This window comes from Oryctolagus cuniculus, chromosome 7 (assembly GCF_964237555.1).
Source record: "Oryctolagus cuniculus chromosome 7, mOryCun1.1, whole genome shotgun sequence".
Classification (NCBI taxonomy): domain Eukaryota; kingdom Metazoa; phylum Chordata; class Mammalia; order Lagomorpha; family Leporidae; genus Oryctolagus; species Oryctolagus cuniculus.
The window spans coordinates 108,614,104-108,632,651 of record NC_091438.1 but is presented as its reverse complement, the minus strand read 5'-3'; the positions used below and the strand labels follow the sequence as shown (position 1 = coordinate 108,632,651).

General features: G+C 43.1%; 1 protein-coding gene across 2 annotated transcripts in view; it reads left to right on the top strand.

Annotated features, from left to right (window-relative positions):
- The window catches only part of ROR1 (receptor tyrosine kinase like orphan receptor 1), a 423,340-nt gene that overhangs the window by 351,974 nt on the left and 52,818 nt on the right, over window positions 1-18,548 (top strand). The window lies entirely within an intron of this gene.

The following is an 18,548-nucleotide window of genomic DNA, read 5'->3' as shown; positions in this document are numbered from 1 at the left end:
TTGAATGCTTCTGGATCTTATTTGAAATGCTTCCAACATTTCCCTGTTCAATATGATTCTGGCTGTGGGTTTGTCATAATTGCCTTGATTATGTTGAGGCTTGTTCCTTCTCTATCCAACTTGCTTAAGATTTTTATCATGAAAGGATGTTGTATTTTATCAAATGCTTTATTTGCATTTATAGAGATAATTATATGATTTTTATTCTTCAAAGTTAATGTCATGTATCACATTGATTTGTGGATGTTGAACCATCCCTGCATCCAGGGATAAATACTACTTGGTCCAGGTGATTGATCTTTCTGATGTGTTGTTGAATTCGATTAGCCAGTATTTTGCTGAGGATTTTTACATCTATGTTCATCAGAAATACTAGTTTATAATTCTCATTTTTTGTTGTATCTTTTTCTGGTTTTGGAATTAAAGTGATTCTGGCCTTGCAGAAGGAGTTTGGGAGGATTCCCTACCTTTCAATTGTTTTGAATAGTTTGAGTAGAATTGGAATTAGTTCTTCTTCAAAAGTCTGGTAGAATTCAGCAGTGAAACCATACAGTCCTGGGCTTTTCTTTGTTGTGAGGACCTTTATTACTGATTCATTCTCTGTCTTGGTTATTGGTTATTGGTTTATATAGATTTTCTATGTCATCATGACTCAATTCTGGTAGATTGTATGAGTCCAGGAATCTATATCTTTCTTCTAGATTTTCCAATTTGTTGGCATATATATGTATTTAGTAATTCCTGATGATTCTTTTTTCTTTCTGGATCCATTTTTACATCTCCTTTTTCATCTCTGCTTTTATGAATTTGGATCTCTCTCTCTCTCTCTCTCTCTCTCTCTCTTTCATTAGTTGAGCCAATGGTATATCAATTTTATTTAGTTTTTTTTTTTAAAAAAAAGCTCTTCATTTCACTGATATTTTGTATTTTTAAAAATTTTGTTATTCTCTAATTTTTTTATCATTTCTTTCCTCCTACTAATTTTGGATTTGGTTTGTTGTTGTTTTCTCTAGGTCCTTGAGATACATTGATAGTTCATTTATTTGATGCCTTTCGAATTTCTTGATAAAGGCACTAATTGATATAAACTTGTCTGTTAACATTGCTTTTGCTGTATCCCATTAAGTTTTGATATGTAGTATTGTCATCTTTGTTCATTTCCAGGTATTCTTTTAATTTCCCTTTTGATTTCTTCTATTACCCACTGGTCATTCAGGAGCATGTTTTTCAGTCTCTATGTGTTTGCATATTTTATAGACATTCCTAAGTTGTTAATTTCCAGTGTCATTCCATTGTAGACAGATTTCAATTATTTTAAATTTGCTGAGACTTGCTTTATGGCCTAGCATATGGTTTATCCTGGAGAAATTTCTGTGCACTAATGAAAAGAATGTATACTCTTCAACTTTGTGATGAAATGTTTTGTAGATATCAGGTCCATTTGGTCCATAGTGTAGATTAGCTCTGTTGTTTCTTTCTTCATTTTCTGTCTAGTTGATCTGCCCATTCATGAAAATGAGGTGTTGAAGTCAATACTGTTGTATTGCAGTCTGTCTCCTTTTAGATCCATTAACATTTGTTTTAAATATCCAGGCAGCCTGGTATTGGGTGCATATACATTTACTAAATCACATCTTCCTGTTGAATTGACCCTTTAATCATTACATAATGTGCTTCTTTGTCTCTGTCTCCTTTAACAGATTTTGTGTTAAAGTCTGTTTTGTCTGATATTAGGATAGCTACACATGTTCTTTTTTTATTTGCATTAGCATGGAATATCTTTTTCTATCCTTTCACTTTCTGTCAGTGTTTATCTTTGTTTGTAAGATGTGTTTCTTATAGGCAGCAAGTGGTGACAAATTCTTTCAATTTCAGTTTGTTTTAAAAGGCCTTTATTTCACCTTCATTTATAAATGAGAGCTTTGCTGGGTACAGTACTCTGGGTTGACAGTTTCTTTCTTTTAGGACTTGGACTATGTCCATTCTCTCCTTGCCTGTAGGGTTTCTGATGAGAAATCAGTTGTTATTCTAATGGGGATCCTCTGAAAGTATACTCACATTTCTCTTGTGCACATTTTATCATCTTTTCTCTATGTTCTACTTTTGGAAGTTTGACTAAAATGTGTCCTGGTGAAGATCTCTTCTTATCATGTCTACTATGAGTTCTATATGCTTCCTGTACTTGAATGTCCCTTTCTTTGTCCAAATCAGGGAAATTTCCTGCTTTTATTTCACTGATTATGCCTTCTAATCCATTTCATCTTTCCACACCTTCAGGAACTCCTAAGACCTTGATAGTTTCCCAAAAATCTCAAAAGTTATTTTCAGTTTTTCTAATTTTTTCTTCTTTTTTCTGTTTTGGTCTGATGTATTTCCAAGGATTTGTCTTCTAGCCCAGATATTCTTTCTTCTGCTTTACCTAGTCTGTTGTTAAGGCTTTCCACCGTATTTTCTATTTAACATATTGAATTTTTCATTTCTAATATTTCAGTTTGATTTCTCTTCAATATCTCAAACTCTCAGCAAAATTTTGCATCTATAGCATGTGTGAATATCTTATGAATTTATCTCTCTATGTTTATGAGTAATTTTATGATCATTTGTTTGAATTCATTTTCAGGCATTTCATCAATCTCTTCGTCTTCACATTCTAATATTGAAGTGTTGTGATCCTTTCGGGGAATCATGTTGTCTTCCTTGTTCTTATTTCTTATATTTCTGCATTTATTTTTAGGCATTTATGGAAACATTTGTTGGTTTCCTCCTCTGATGGGTTTTATCTTTGAACTATTCCTCTGTGGCTTAGTGGAGTGTCTGCTCCTTCAGTGGATATCAAGAGGTGTGTGCCAAATGGTCCCAGGGAGCTCTGGTCAGTGCTCAAGAGTGGAGTGAGAATCCAGGGTGACACCCAAGTTGGGCTTGGTAAATCTCCTCTATTGTCAGCAAGGGGGAGCGTATGATCACATCTGTTGGTATGATCACAACCTCACCTCCTCTCTTTCAAGGTGATCAGTGCCAACAGTGAGCCCACAGTGGGTACAACCCCCACCCACACAGGAGCAGGAACTGCACAAAGGATCTGTGTGATCCTCCGTGTAAGCTTAGAACCCTCTCCAATGACCCTACCCCAGGCAGTCAGGGATCTCTGAGCCCTTGAAGCCAGACACAGTGATCACCCAGAAATCCTGCTACATCCCACGTCTTATCGTGCAGTCACAGAATTCCCACAGTCATGGGATGCAGAGGATCCCCTCTTAGCCCTGCCAGCCTTCCCCATTCACGGAGAAAGCAGAGACATTCCCAGAGCCAGCTGCCTTTGAGTTCTCTGCCTTGGCAGTTTGAGCCCCAGAGCCTGTGATAGGTTGAGGAGATGGAAGTGCCTCACAGTCCTCAGTGGGTGCTCAGCCCCCTGCTAACCCTCCCAGCTAGACTCAAAGTCAGTGGGGAATGCAGATTTTTCTCTCGAGCAAAATCCTTTCATCATGTGCGTGTGAGAGCCACTATAGCTTCCACTGGCATCAAGATGATGCCTTCTCCCTGCCGGTCACCAGCTACTCTTGTGGGGCATTTGGGGAGAAAGAGATGTGCTTTTCCTTCACTGGATTAGGTATGTACTCTGTCCCCAGCTTGGGCTCCAGGCCAGACCCAAAGACAGTGTGGTCCACAGGGCTCACAGTGGCATGGGCTGCCGCAGTTTGCTCTCACCTCACTCTCAGAAGCTGGCATCTCCTCTAGCTCCTGGCTGCTGGAGCTGTGGGTGGTGTGGGGACACCTCTCTGCTGAGCGTCCACACCTCCCATGCTGCTCCACAGCACACCTCTTCCATCTGTAGAATTTCCACTGCAAACTTCTCTTAAGCTCTCTCCTGGGAATGCACTTCCTATGCTTTTCTTCTGTTACCTTCCCCTGGTCAAAATCAGCATGTCTTTTTCCTATTCAGCCATCTTGGAATCCCCTCAATGTGATGGTTTTTAAGCCTGGCTTACATGTTTCCTCAAGGCTCATCAGCTTTGCAGCAGCCATTCCAGAAAATTGTGTGACTTGCATGATGTGTCTTCCCAAGTCCAACAGCCCAGAGTTTAGGGAAGCCTGACAAAAGGATGGAGATGGTGATCTGACCTGTGGGACTCAAATCAGAGGCCAGAACATTTTGCAAGCAGGCCTTTCTATATGATGGTGTCTTGTAACAAGTAACACCTATTGGGTGCTTTCCATATGCCATTATGTGTAAGGACACAGGTTCTTCATAATGCTTGTGGAAATTCTTATTATGAAAAAAAACTGCATGAGTTTAAAAAAATTTTTTGCACCCAAATAAACTGATCTTTTAATTCCATTTTCCCATGAATTTTTTGAAGAAGCCTCATATTCTGATAAGCTTATTGGATCCTCATAATAATCACAGGAAGTAGTAAAGGTATTAGCTTTAAATGACTTTCAAAAGGAAAGCTAACTTGTCCGAATAATGTAATTTTGAAGTAGCAATACTGGGATTCCAAACCAGGCATCCTATCATGGGTATAGTAGCCAGGAACCAGACCATTGCACTTACTTGTCCTGGCCTGGAGGGGGCTGGCTGCCGACTCAAGGGGCGCAAAAATTTCCCAGTTGATCAGTCCGGCGGTTTCTTCTCAGTTACCCACGTGCTTTGTAGAATGAAGTGCTGCTGGTTATCTTTTCTTCATTAGCATTTACTGCCTTTTCCCACTTCTCTGAGACTGTTTAATGCATTTGCTGGTTCTTCCTTTTCCAACCTTGTATTTGTGGACTGCCCCACAAGTTTCTCTCCCTGCACCTCCTCCCTCTCCCATCATTTAATGCCACCTGTGTACCTGGATGAGCTCATCAAGTCTTGTATCTTCAATTGCCAGCTTCTACAAGTGACTAAAATTTGCCACCCAACCTTGACCCTTTTTTGAAACTCAAGATTTGTATTTCTAGCTTTCCAATGAACATTTCCATCTGGACAGCCCATCAGCATTCCCCCTTTCTACACTGACCCAATAACTTGCACAGTAGCCAGCATATAGGGGCATGCGATAAACGATTGATGTGTAGAAGGATGCATAATGTAGTGGAATAGTTACATGTTTGATAGGCTTTATTTTCCAGGATGCTCTTTTTAAAGATTTAATTATTTGAAAGACAGAGAGTGAGAGAGAAAGAGAGAGATTGTCCATCTGCTGGTTCACTCCCACAAATGGCCACAACAGCCAGGGCTGGGCCAGGCCAAAGCCATGAGCCTGGAACTCAATCAGTGTCTCCCATGTGGGTGGCAGGAACCCAAGTACCTAAGCTACCAGATTGCTCTTAACTAAGCTACCTTCCCTTTTGTTGAATCTCCTCTCACCCTGCCCTCGAGACCCATAGATCCTTGTGATTAGTTTATTCTGATGCCTATGCTTCTATGTGTTCTGTTAATTTCATGCAAGTATTTTTTCAAGAATGTACATACTTTAAAGAGGGAAACTATATTTTATTCATTTGTATCCATTAAGCACCACAGTGCTTTCCACAAAGAGACACTTTGTATCTACTGAAAGAAAGAACAGGGAAAAGTAGACCAGGCACTTTGCAGTTTGTCCAGCTTTCATTTATTCCATTGCTTTGGTTCCATTGAACACGTAGAAAGAAGATAGATAGTTGGCATTAGCCCATTTTACAGATGGAGAAGCTAAAGGTTGGTGTGGTTGTTAATGGCTCAGAATCTCGCTGCTGTTAGGTTGCCATGCCATTCTTACAACCCTAAACCCAAAGGTAGGTTAGCTGCCTCGTCAAGACTTCCTCCTACCGTGATTGAGAAAAATGAAGGAGAGCAAGAAGAGAACCTTAGATGGGGAAGAGGACTTGCATTGGAACAACTATAAATCTGTGTATTTGGTACCTTGGGTGTTACCACCACTCACCCAGTCTCCATGTGTTTTCAAGGACTCTATTTGAATCTCCTAAGAGTAACTCACCTTGGAAAACACCCGGATACCAAGTTATTCTGGGGCGTAGCAGGTTTTAGTCTCCAAAAAGAACAGCATGAAGCTCAAGACGATCCAAGGATTTCTCTTTTGGAATCTGAAAGATGTGGGTTGGAGGCCCAGCTTTGACATTTAACAACCCTCTTTCCATCTATAAAAATGAAGATAATAATGCCCTCACGCACAAGGGACATGTGCAGACTGAAAGAAATTTTTAAGTGTTTGGCATGGCTCCTGTGCTCCAGAATTGTGCCTCTGCCATTAACTCTTTCTGCATGTCTGACCATGACCAGTGGATCTGGGGCCAAAATGAGACTCACCTACTGGGAGGAGACAGAAAAAAAAGGCCAAGTTAATGACTGACGCTGGGCAGTGTCAGCTGCTTCTTGCACAATTGCCTCCCTGTTGGAGCAGCTCAAGGCCATCCCCAGCTTGCAGCATGAGTGACATGCCGTTGGGGCATCCAAATCGGACCCTCAGAAATTCTTCAGCCTCCTATGCCATTTGTTACACAGTTAACACCCACTTGATACCATCAGTATGAAATGTTGAGAAGCAAAAGCTTAAAGGCTTAACTTTAGTGGAGAGAGAGAGGCTTCCAAAGGAGTGACTGACGGGAGTGGAGAGAGCAGAGATGCCCTGGGCAGGTGTGAACAACAAATCTGGCCTCTCCTGATGGCTGGTACTGAGAGAATGCCCTGCAGCACCTTTCCAGGCTTTTCTGTGAGGCACCAAGGCCCAGGGTCCCTGACAGTGCTGACAGATCTCCTGAGAAGTTGTTTAGGGTGGCATTAGCAAAACTGGCACAAAGCCTTTTCTGACTGACACAACTCAAGTGGGTATCACAGCCTTTCAGTGCCACTAAAAAGTGGTGAACAATGAGCAGATCATAGAACAGTCCAGGTGGATCCCTACAGGCACCACAAATCATCTTCTTCATGTCCTACCTCCTTTTTTCACAAGCAAGAAAGCTGAGGCTCAGGACACCACCGAATGTGTGATAATGACTTCTCCATTAACTGGAGTATTCACTTAATCAGGATAGCATGCCTTCTATATTGTTATAATCCAATTTTTGTTATTTAGGGGCAAATGAGGTTAAAACAAGATGGCTAGGACTTTTTAAAATGTTCATTTATTTTAATCTACTTGTAAGGTAGAGCAACAGAGAGATGGATCCTCCTTCTGCTAATTCGCTCTCCAAATCCCCATTAACAGCCAGGACTGGACCAGACCAAAGCCAGGAGCCCACAACTTCATCCAGATCTCCCATGGGAGTGGCAGGGACTCAACTTGAGCCATCATCTGCTGCCTTCCAAGGCATATTAACAGGAAGCTGGATCAGAAGCAGAGTAGCCAGGTCTTGAATCAGCACTGTGATATGGGATGCAGGCGTCCTAAGTGGTGAATTACCCAGCTTCACCACAGCTCCTGCCCCTGGGTTAATTTTTCTTATTTTTTTTTAAAGAAAAGTAATTTGAAGTAATACATGCCGCTTTGTACCCAGTACCTTGCTCCACCACTTTTAAACCAAATGACCAGGGCTGGTGCTGTGGTGCAGCGGGTTAACGCCCTGGTCTGAAGCACCGGCATCCCATATGGGCACTGGTTCAAGACCCAGCTGCTTTACTTCCTATCCAGCTCTCTGCTATGGCCCAGCAAAGCAGTAGAAGATGGCCCAAGTCCTTGGGCCCCTGCACCCACATGGGAGACCCAGAAGAAGCTCCTGGCTCCTGGCTTCAGATTTGCACAGCTCCGACTGTTGCAGCCAATTGGGGAGTGAACCATTGGATGGAAGGCCTCTCTCTCTCTCTCTCTCTCTCTCTCTCTCCTCTCTCTTCTCTCTCTTCTCTTCTCTCTCTCTCTCTCTCTCTCCACCTCTCCCTCTCTGTGTGTAACTCTGACTTGCAAATAAATAAATAAATCTTTTTAAAAAATGACCTTAGACAAGTTTTGTAGCTTCTTATATATTTGTTTGCTCACCTATATAAAGGAATAAATAGAAGTTACCCCATATGGATGTAATAACAATTAAATGACATCAAAGTACATATTCATCTTTAAAAAGATCTTAGTATTATTTTTATAAAATTACAATTAGTATCTCTTTTCTCTGTTTCTGTCTGGTGCACACGAAGATTGAGTGACTTTATAAACAGGATGTCAGGATGGGCTTAGGTGTGAGTGACTTGGGAAACTTGCTTCATTTCCCTAAACTTCAGTTTTCTCATCTGTAAAGTGGGAGTAGTAATGTCTGCCTCTCCTGATTATTGTATGGTGCAAGTGAGAGATTTACAAAGCGCTTGACACACACATGCCTATATCTAGTCAGCATTATGATGTTTATAAAAGGATTTTCAAAGCACCATTAGTGCAGGATCATCAGAGATAGTAGCTCTTCATTCAGCAATGATGTCTTGAGTCCGCACTCTGTGCCAGACATGGAGTTTGGCACCAGGAACACAGATTTACAATGTGTTGAAACAGATAGGGAGTTTCTCATGAACTCTTGGGCACCAAGGCAACGAGACCAGCCCATGCCTCTGCACTTTCAAGTTAATCCATGCTCTACTGTAGAACCCTCACATCCCAGCTGCGGGATGGCTGTGTTTCATACATCCTCAGATCAAAAAGTATTTCTGTGATCAGTCATATTGAACATTAAACTGGCTGCATCCAACTTGAAAGGACGGTGCCGTGATTCTGTGTCCTAGTTTCTTACATGTTAGGCCTGATGAATCCGCACATGGTAGATATCAGGCTGGTTCCAAAGGGGAGGCTTTACTACATGGGCTTTCAGATTGCCAGGCTGCATTTTTGGGAAAGCCACATGAAAGAATGCCTTTTTAAAAATGAGCCTTGGCCGGCGCCGCAGCTCACTAGGCTAATCCTCCACCTAGCGGAGCCGGCACACTGGGTTCTAGTCCCGGTCGGGGCACCGGATTCTGTCCCGGTTGCCCCTCTTCCAGGCCAGCTCTCTGCTGTGGCCCGGGAGTGCAGTGGATGATGGCCCAAGTGCTTGGGCCCTGCACCCCATGGGAGACCAGGAGAAGCACCTGGCTCCTGCCTTCGGATCAACGCAGTGCGCCGGCCGCAGCGCGCCAGCCGTGGCAGCCCTTGGAGGGTGAACCAATGGCAAAAAGGAAGACCTTTCTCTCTGTCTCTCTCTCTCTCACTATCCACTCTGCCTGTCAAAAAAAAAAAAAAAAATGAGCCTTACCTCCGAGAGCATAGCTCTTTTCCCAAAGCAGCACATCATTCTGAAGCATCCCCCTCCAGGGCTGTACCGTGACTGTGATGATCATTGTGACCCACAGAAGGAACCAACCTTGTAGAAGACCAGCATTCACAAGGCCCTCTACCAGGAATCAGATCCAGCAACCACGGATATGAAAGACAGAGAGAGCGAGAGAGAGGGAGAGGAAGAAATGTGTCATCTACTCTTCCCTTTGTCACCAGTCCGTGCAGTAGGGAGAATACGTGCAGAGACTCAGATCTGGCCTCTGGCCTCTATTCTGCCATTACTTTGAGGGGAAGCCCAAGTTCCAGCTCCTTAAGGAAGTTCTCCCTGATTACCCCAACCTACAGTAGCATCTCCTATACTGAATCCACTACACTTAGATTCCCTGTTGTGTGATTTTAACACATCGCCCCTCTAGTTATTTCAACATTTTCTGTCTTGTCTCCAAAAACACAGAGGCCAAGTTTAATATGTCTTTCAAACCCTCGGAGATACAGAATGGTGCTGCAAAGTAAATATGTCCTCGGACAAGACCTAAGAACAGAAACTGATCAATGATGTTTAGTTATCTTCTGCTAAACATTTTTAAAGACTTTATTTATTTGAAAGTCAGAGTGACAGAGTAAGAAATCTTTTATCCCCAGATGGCTGTGACAGCTGGGGCTGGGTCAGGCCAAAGCCAGGATCCAGGAACTACACCTGGATCTCCCACATGAGTGTCAGGAACACAAGGACTTGATCCATCATTCTGCACTTCCCAGGCACCCTAGCAGCAAGTGGGATTCAAGTAGACACTCCAATATGGGATATAGGTGCCCCAAGCAGTGACTTAAGCCACTGCACAACACCACCCACTCCTGCTTCTGCATTTTTTAAGGGAATGAGGGTGTGGGAGAATGGAGGTTCCAGTCATAGGGAATGTGTGAAGAAGAAAAGACATCAACAGACCTGGCACTGAGTCTCCACCTTGCCCCTTCGGAGCCAGATCATCACATACAGACTCCTTGATCTCTTCAAGTGCATTCCCTCAGCTCTGAAGTACCTGCCTGATGGTGCAATGTGGAGGAGCTGATGAGATAACAGATGGAAAATGCTTTGTGTGCAGGAACCCACTGTGCAACGTTATTCATTATTCAAGTTCCAGTTTGATTTGGGTTATGAAAAAAAAATTTTCTTTCCTTAAACCAATGAAAGAAGAAAGAAATGATACTAATCACATTTTCCAGAATTGCTCCAGGTTATGGAAGAAGTTAGATCTCCCACATTTTGCTCTTATCTCAAACCAACCCACCGGCAACATGCTACACACTGGAATCTTAGTCTGTTACATGAGAGTTGGATTCTGTAGCTCACAGAAGCATTTTTACCCCTGTTGTCATACAAAAATCCCATGAAGTGGGCAATTGGCAGTGCAGAGATATGTATGCCCATGTTGTTGATGAGCAAACTGAGACTCAGGGACGTCTGAAAAATGCCTGCCTGTCTCTCTAACAGGCCCGCAGTGCCTGCCTTCCTCCAGACTTGTCCTCTTTCCACAACGCCACATTTATTCTCCCATTCCCTTATATTTGGACTGCTCTCCCATGATATCTTCAATGGCAAACACATTCACAGCTTGCTTCCTAGTCAAGGAGATCAGTCCCTCAGCATTGTCTCTGTAGAAGTAAATTCCATCCAATGCATAAGTCTTCACTATGTCATAGTAAATGTAAACATTGTAATCCTGGTCTTTCTCTATATTTTTAGCCCCATAGCATACTGATTAAGAATTAGATGGACCCAAATCTAACACTTATTCTACTGTCAGATCAGAGCAACATTGTGAAGGCTTTTTGAGCCCTGGTAAATCAGGATTAAACACACCTAGCCCCCAGGATTGAGGTGAGAGTGAAAGAAATAATGCACTTAGTCCCCTTTCTGACTCTGGAGATGAAAGCTGTTGGTATTTCAACTATTCCTTGCTATGTGAATTCAAGTGAGATTTATGTTTGAGTGACACGTGGAGGGCTAGCATTTGGATCCGTAAGTGCTGTCGTGGCGTGACAGTATTCATGAGACACTGTCTTGCTCTGACAGCAGCACCTTGATGATCCACGTGTGGCTGGCATCACCTGAGGGCCAGTGTGAAAAGGACACTGCAGTGAGGACATGTCAGAGCTGCCTTTCTGTCTCTCCTTCTAGAAGAGCCATTTCAATAATTTTTTCAGCATATTGCTAACCCCTTCGCCTCTAGGTAGAATGCTCTATGTGCATGCAAGGGATTTTGACATTTATTGCTTGTACTCAGGGAATGTGGTTCCCCTTTTACTGCGTTTCCCAGCCCGCTCCTGCTGGCAGAATGTTTTGGATGAGGCAGTGGAAGCAAAGGTGATGCAAACCCCTGTGGTCATGTTCTGTAATCCTTCTCCCTGATTCTGAGCGCTTCTTGGATGGCTGGGGGCCTGAGGTCTATAATCTGAGAGTTGACCAACATCCAAGGCGCACATGTTAAAGGTGGAACGAACTACAGGAGATCAGAGCAGCTGTGCAAGGTGTAGTATCCTGGCTTTGGAATGAAGCAGTGGAGGCCTAAGAATTGTTTAAAGCCAGATGGCCAAGGTGAGCAGAGCTAGTGTCTGAGGTCTGACTTATCCAACTCCAAAGCCCTTATCTTGGACACTGCAGGTTAGGGCTTCTCAAATGCCACTTTGTTTGACAAGAGCCTTCTAGAAACAAGAAATCTTAAGATAAAGGCAAACCTTCCTGGCGGAGGTTCCTGTATTGTGGCAGTCCAGTTGGGAATGGTGTGTTCTTTTGACAAAGAAAGACTTTGGGTGCTTCCCAGCTCCCCTCCAAAGGGGCAGCTCTGTCCTCTGCCTCTGTGGAGGGGCTCCCTGTTGTTTAAAGGAGTCTGCTGGATGATCATGGTTATTATTAATAAACCCTAATAGCCAAAGAACAGGATTCTCCCCCACGAACCGGTCCATGGGAAGACTGGGGGAGGCAACGGAGGAGGCAGCAGGCTCTGGGGAGGCCTGGCTGGGGGCACCATGAGGGATAGCTCGTGGGAGCCTAAAGCAATGTTGTCTAATAGGAAGACCATGGGAGTCATGCCTGTCGGTTTTTTTTCCTAAGGGCCTACTTTTAAACATAAAAACAGGTGAAGTTAATTTTAATAGTATATTTGATTTAACCTCATATATCCAAAATACCATCATTTCAATGTATAAGCCATATTTTACAATATATAAATATCAAAATATAAATATGATATATTATATAATATTTAGATAATAACAATATTAAAATATTAATGAGCTGTTTTCCAGTTTTGTCTTTCGTGCCAAGTTTGGGCTAGCCACATTCAAATACTCAAAAGCAGGCACTTATGGTCAGTGGCTGCCCTACTGGACTATGCAGGACACAGAGCAAGAGTGACATTGCAGCCTCCCCATTCACCAATACTCACTCTTTCCCACCTCTGATTTATGTTACTGCATCCACTTAACGCCTGGCATACTGGATATCTCCTTTTTTATAGTCTGAGCCTTGGCACACTGATAGTGGCTGGTCATAATTAGCCCCCACTATCTGTAGACTGAACCGAATCTATCCTTTCCTGCCATTTCTCTTTTTTAAGATTTATTTGTTTATTTGAAAGGCAGAGTTACAGAGAGGCAGAGAGAGAGAGAAAGAGAGAGAGAGAGAGAATCTTCCATCTGCTGGTTCACTCCCCAAATCACCACAATGGCCACAATGGCCACAGCTTGGCCAATCTGAAGCAAGGAGCCAGGAGTTTCGTCTATGTCTTCAACAGAAGTTCAAGGGCCCGAGGACTTGGACCATCTTCTACTGCTTTTCCAGACCATAGCAGAGAGCTGGATCGGAAGTGGAGCCACCAGATCTCAAACCGGCGCCCATATGGGATGCTGGCACTGCGAGCAGCGACTTTACCCGCTACACCATAGTGCTGGCCCCCCTGCCATTTGCTCCTGACTCTCTCCCTGAGGAGGTAACTCAGCAGGTAGTAGTCCTTATGATATTTCATCATGGTTAGCCACTGTCTCCCTCTTTTTTTAAAAGAAGATTTGATATATTTGAAAGGCAGAGTTACAGAGGGAGACCAGGGCTGGGCCAGGTCAAAGCCAGGAGCTTTATCTGGGTCCTCCACAAGGGCACAGGGGTCCAAGTACTTGAGCCATCTTCTGCTGATTTTCCAGGTGTACTAGCAGGGAGCTGGATTGGAGGTGGAGCAGCCAGGACTCGAACCAGTACCCATGTGGGATACCAGCATTGCATGCAGCGGCTTAACTAGTTATGCCACTACACTGGCCCCCATTTCTCCCTTTTTAGACCATGAGCCCATTGGACACTATCTACCACATCCTGGCCATACCAGGTGCTCAATAAATGCTGTTTGAATAAAGGAACCTATATGTGCGTAGAAAGCTGCCTTCCTCTTGCTGCCCTTGGCTTGCTCTTAGCTCACTCCAGACAGAGGTTTTCTACCCATTTCTCCTCATTTTGTCAGAACAGAAGATGAAGCTGGAAAGACAGGCTATATCTGCAAAAGCAGGAACAATGACTGGTACACAGAACACTGCCAATAAATATGTTTTCTGGTTGACCACCATGCTAGTCACTGGAAATAAGGAGGTAAAGAAGGAAACCAAAGAGCCCACCTCCCTTACAGAGTGCAGAGTTGCCCCTGAAGCCTTTGTAGAACATTCTGTTATTCCCTGGAGTCATCTTCCATGCAGGCTCACATCTCTAGCTCCTTCAGTCACTCCTCTGGTGATACGATTTCATAGTTTTCTGCACCAACCTGGTTTCTTTGCTTTCAATGGATGATAATTTCTACATTATTCTGTACAAAATGATGGCTCTGTATTCTGCAGTGCTAGCTTACGTATTGCTCTCTGTGAATGGCAGTTCATGCAGAGAGCCCCGTAATCAGGGCTATATATCTGGTACCCAGAGTGATGCCTGATGCCACAGGTGAGGTTTGCCCGGTAGAAGGAAGTCAGGAGGCTCTTCCTTCATTTCAGAGAATACATTCCTAGTCAGGAATGCCCCCAGTGTCAGTCAGCCTTCTGTTTTCAGTTTATTATTTTTATTTATTTGAAAGGCAGAGAGAGAGAGAGAGTGCACACACTTCCATTTGCTGGTTCATTGCCCAAATGCCTGCAAAAGCCATTCTTGAGCCAAGATGAAGCCAGGAGCTGGGAACTCCATCCAGGTCTCCCTCATGGGTGGCGGGGACTAAAGTACTTGAGCCATCCTCTGCTGCCTCCCGGGTTGCACATTAGTAGGGAGCTAGATTAGAAGGCAAAGTGGAACTCAATCCTGTACATCATGATATAGGATGCAAGCGTCCCAAGTGACAGCTAACCTGCTGCATGGAAATGCCTGCCCCTAGCTGCACTCCCTCACGGATCCAGTAGAATACACCATCAGTCAGCACACTGCCCCCACACGCAATGAGATCCTCAACATCCCTACAGATTTACCCCAAGTCCGCCTCCCTGGCAGGGAAACCAAACATCATTCAGATGAAATACATTATAAAAGTGGTTAATAGGCTACCACTGTATCTGCAAATATTTTAATATAAATAGACCACCAAGTTGCTTGTTACTCCTCATGAAAGGGCAGTGTGCCTTGTACTGCTGCAAATGTTCTTAATCTTACATATTTGTTTTGGTGTTCATTGGATATGTTTTTGACATATTACATTTAATGATATTATTATTGGAGTTACAATTTCTTGCATTTTAGGAAAAAATATTGTGCCTAGCATGACATGAAACTGACCGTAAAAAGCCAACCTAGAACACCCACATTTGACCCTTATTTTTGCCACTTTATGTGATCTTGGGGAAATTGACTAATTTATCAGAATCTCAGTCTCATTATCTAATAAAGAATGATAATATCAATAGCATAAAGGACACAGAAAATCTATAAAATGCACAGTTTAGGTAACAACTAATACAAATGTTTTACAAATGTGAACATATAAAAAAAGATGTTTAAATCCTATAGGCATAAAACAGAAGCTATGATCTTAAAAAGTGATTATACAGTAGATACTTTGCAGGTACTCATTAGCAGTGAGTGCATAGAAATAGGTACTGTCCTACTTTGATGATAGAAATATAAATTGTAACAGTTTTCTTAGAGGACTATAAGGAGAATTATGTATACAAATCCTTACAATGTGCATACCTTTGACTTAGATGATTCCACTTACTGCTGTAAGCCTAGGAAAATATCACAAGAAAATTAAAATTCAGATACAAGGAGTTTCATCTCAACATTTTCATAATACTGAAAATTTGCATACAACCTCAATGTTTAATTGCATCTGCTAAAACTCATTTTCTAGAATGTTTAATAATGTGGAAAATATCTATCAAATTAAGAAAAAGTATGTCATAATCCCAATTTGTAAAAAAGAGTTCATTTGTGTGTTTATCTGTATGCATACAAGTATTTGCTACATGTTAACTACAATTATCTATGGGTTCTAAATGTGCTTTAATTTCTCTTGTGGTTCTGTTTTTCAATTTTTCCATCATATTTTTATTTTCCATTTTTATTTTATTTCAAAGACAGAGACAGACAGAGTTCCCATCCATTGGTTCACTCCCTAAATGTCCACAAGACCATGGCTGGGTCAGGCTGAAACCAGCAGCCCAGAACTGAATCCAGGTCTCCCATGTGGTGAGTGGTAGGACCTCAAGCACCTGCACCATCACCTGCTGGGTGTGCATTAGCAGGAAGCTAGAGTTGAGAGCAGAGCCAGGACTTGAACCAAGACACTCTGATATGCAGTGGGGGTATCCCATGTAGCTGCTGCTGCTGCTGCTTCCTCTTCTTTTTTCTTTTTTTTTTTTTTTTTTTTTTTTTTTTTTTTTTTTGGGACAGGCAGAGTTAGACAGAGAGAGAGAGAAAGAAAGGTCTTCCTTCCGTTGGTTCACCCCCTAAATGGCCGCTACGGCCGGCGCGCTGCACCAATCCGAAGCCAGGAGCCAGGTGCTTCCTCCTGGTCTCCCATGCGGGTGCAGGGCCCAAGCACTTGGGCCATCCTCCACTGCCCTCCTGGGCCACAGCAGAGAGCTGGACTGGAAGAGGAGCAACCGGGACAGAACCAGCACCCCAGTCCAGACTAGAACCCTGGGTGCCAGCGCCACAGGCGGAGGATTAGCCTAGTGAGCTGCGGTGCCGGCCCCACGTAGCTTCTTAACTGGTGCACCAAATGCTTACCTCATTGTTTTTTTATTTTAAAATATGAATTTTAGGGGCTGGTGCAGTGGCATGGTAGGCTAAGCCTCCGCCTATGGCACCGGCATCTTATATTGGCACAGGTTTGTGTCCCAGCTGCCCCTCTTCTGACCCAGCTCTCTGCTATGACCTGGGAAAGCAGTAGAAGATGGCACAAGTGCTTGGGCCCCTGCACCCATGTGGGAGACCCAGAGGAGGCTTCTGGCTCCTGGCTTCAGATCAGCTTAGCTTCGGCTATTGCAGCCATTTGAGCAGTGAACCAACAGATGTAAGATCTTTTTCTCTGTCTCTTCCTCTATCTATAAAAAAATTACTTTTATTTATTTGAAATGGAAAGGGAGAGAGAAAGAATCTACCTATCCTATGCTGGTTTACTCCCCAAATGCCTATAACACCAGGGCTAGGCCAGGTTGGAGCCAGGAGCCCCATATGAATCTCCCACATGGGTGTCAGGAACTCACTTGAACCATTACATGCTGCCTCTCAGGGTGTGCATTAGCAGGAAGGCTGATAGGATATGGAGGCAAGACTTGATCTCAATCACACCACTAATATGGGGTGTAGAGGTCCCAAGTGGCAGCTTAACTCGCTGCACCTGACAGCCCCCATTGTTTTGTAAAACGTAGAATAAGAATGCAGTGAGCATCTAACATATAATATGTATGTGGAGATGTATTACTTTAGTACTGTCTATGAATACATTTATTTTATAGTTAGATATTATGTTCGTGCAGATTTTGATTTCTCTAATACTTTCTCCTTTTCGTCCAGCCTTCTTTCCCCTTCCTGCTTTCCATCAACCCCGTTTTCATTCCTTCCCTTTCTGCTTTCTCCTTTCTCTCTAGGCTCTACCTTAGTCCTGCTCATGTGCCCAAGGGGCATTGCTCAGCTGCCACTAGGATTAAGAGTCAAGCCATTTGCTATCCCTGATCTGAAGCTCAGTTGATCCAAACTGAGCAAGAAGTGAACAAGTTTTTTGCGTTTCCTTCCAGACCCGTAGTAGCCTTGACACACATCCTGGACTAATCAAAACTGTGTGAAATGTACGTCCATCAGTTCAGAATTGAGCTTGTGTCACATAGGACCAAATTACCAACTTCTCAAAACCTGCTGGGGGTGCAGGTGGGAGGTGTCCTTCTACGTCCCAAGTGCTGGATGCCTGTGCCTTCCAACACTCCTCAAAAATAGCTTTGTCAAACAAAGCCTGAACACTACAGGTTTCCTGACATTTCATAACCACGAGCATATGATTTGCAGTTCATATTGAGTAACGATGTAAGAAATCTGCCAAGAAAGCTCCAAATACCATTTCCAGCACTGGTTCATAACCAGTTACAGCTGCCATGCCACAGAATGTGAATATAATAGACTACCATATTCCATGGTTCTCTCGCTTGCAGAGTTTGTATTGAGTTACTGGGAGTCGTTCTGATGGGGAAGTCACTCTCCTGGAAAGCATTTAAGATGAATAAAGCTGAGGGTTTAATGTTCTAATGAAAAAATTTGTCAATATTTAAATCAAACGTGTGAACACTAAGCGTTTCTACATATGTTTGCTGCAGAGGCTGCAAGGCTGTTTTTGGCTTTCCAGATGCAAATAAAGTAGATAGATGCACTGTTAAACTTTCAAACAATGACACAGAAAAACAGGGGTAATTGCTTCACTCAAAGCCTGCCAGGAGATTAATTGCCTAAGAGATATATTTGATGCAGCATTCAGAAACTGCAGAATCTATGGGAGTGCCTTGCTTTCACTAGGAGAAAACATATGTCACCTCTCACCAAAGATGTTTATGTCTTTTCGCAAACCTGTCTTTTTTTCAGCCTAAAAACATTCCAACTGGAAATGACTACAAAGTCAGGAGTTGATAGGTGAGGGGTGTTTAGTAATGTTTAAAATAATAGCCTGATGGAGTCAGATATGATTCTGTACAGTATTGTGCCCTGTACAATAGCAGCCTGGTCCACTGGGATTGTGTAGTCTTTTCATTTCTGCTTAGAGGAATCAGTGGGAGGAGGTGGGGAGCAGTGGGTCTTGCCTTGGACTGCCAGCTCTGAGAACAGATTTGGGG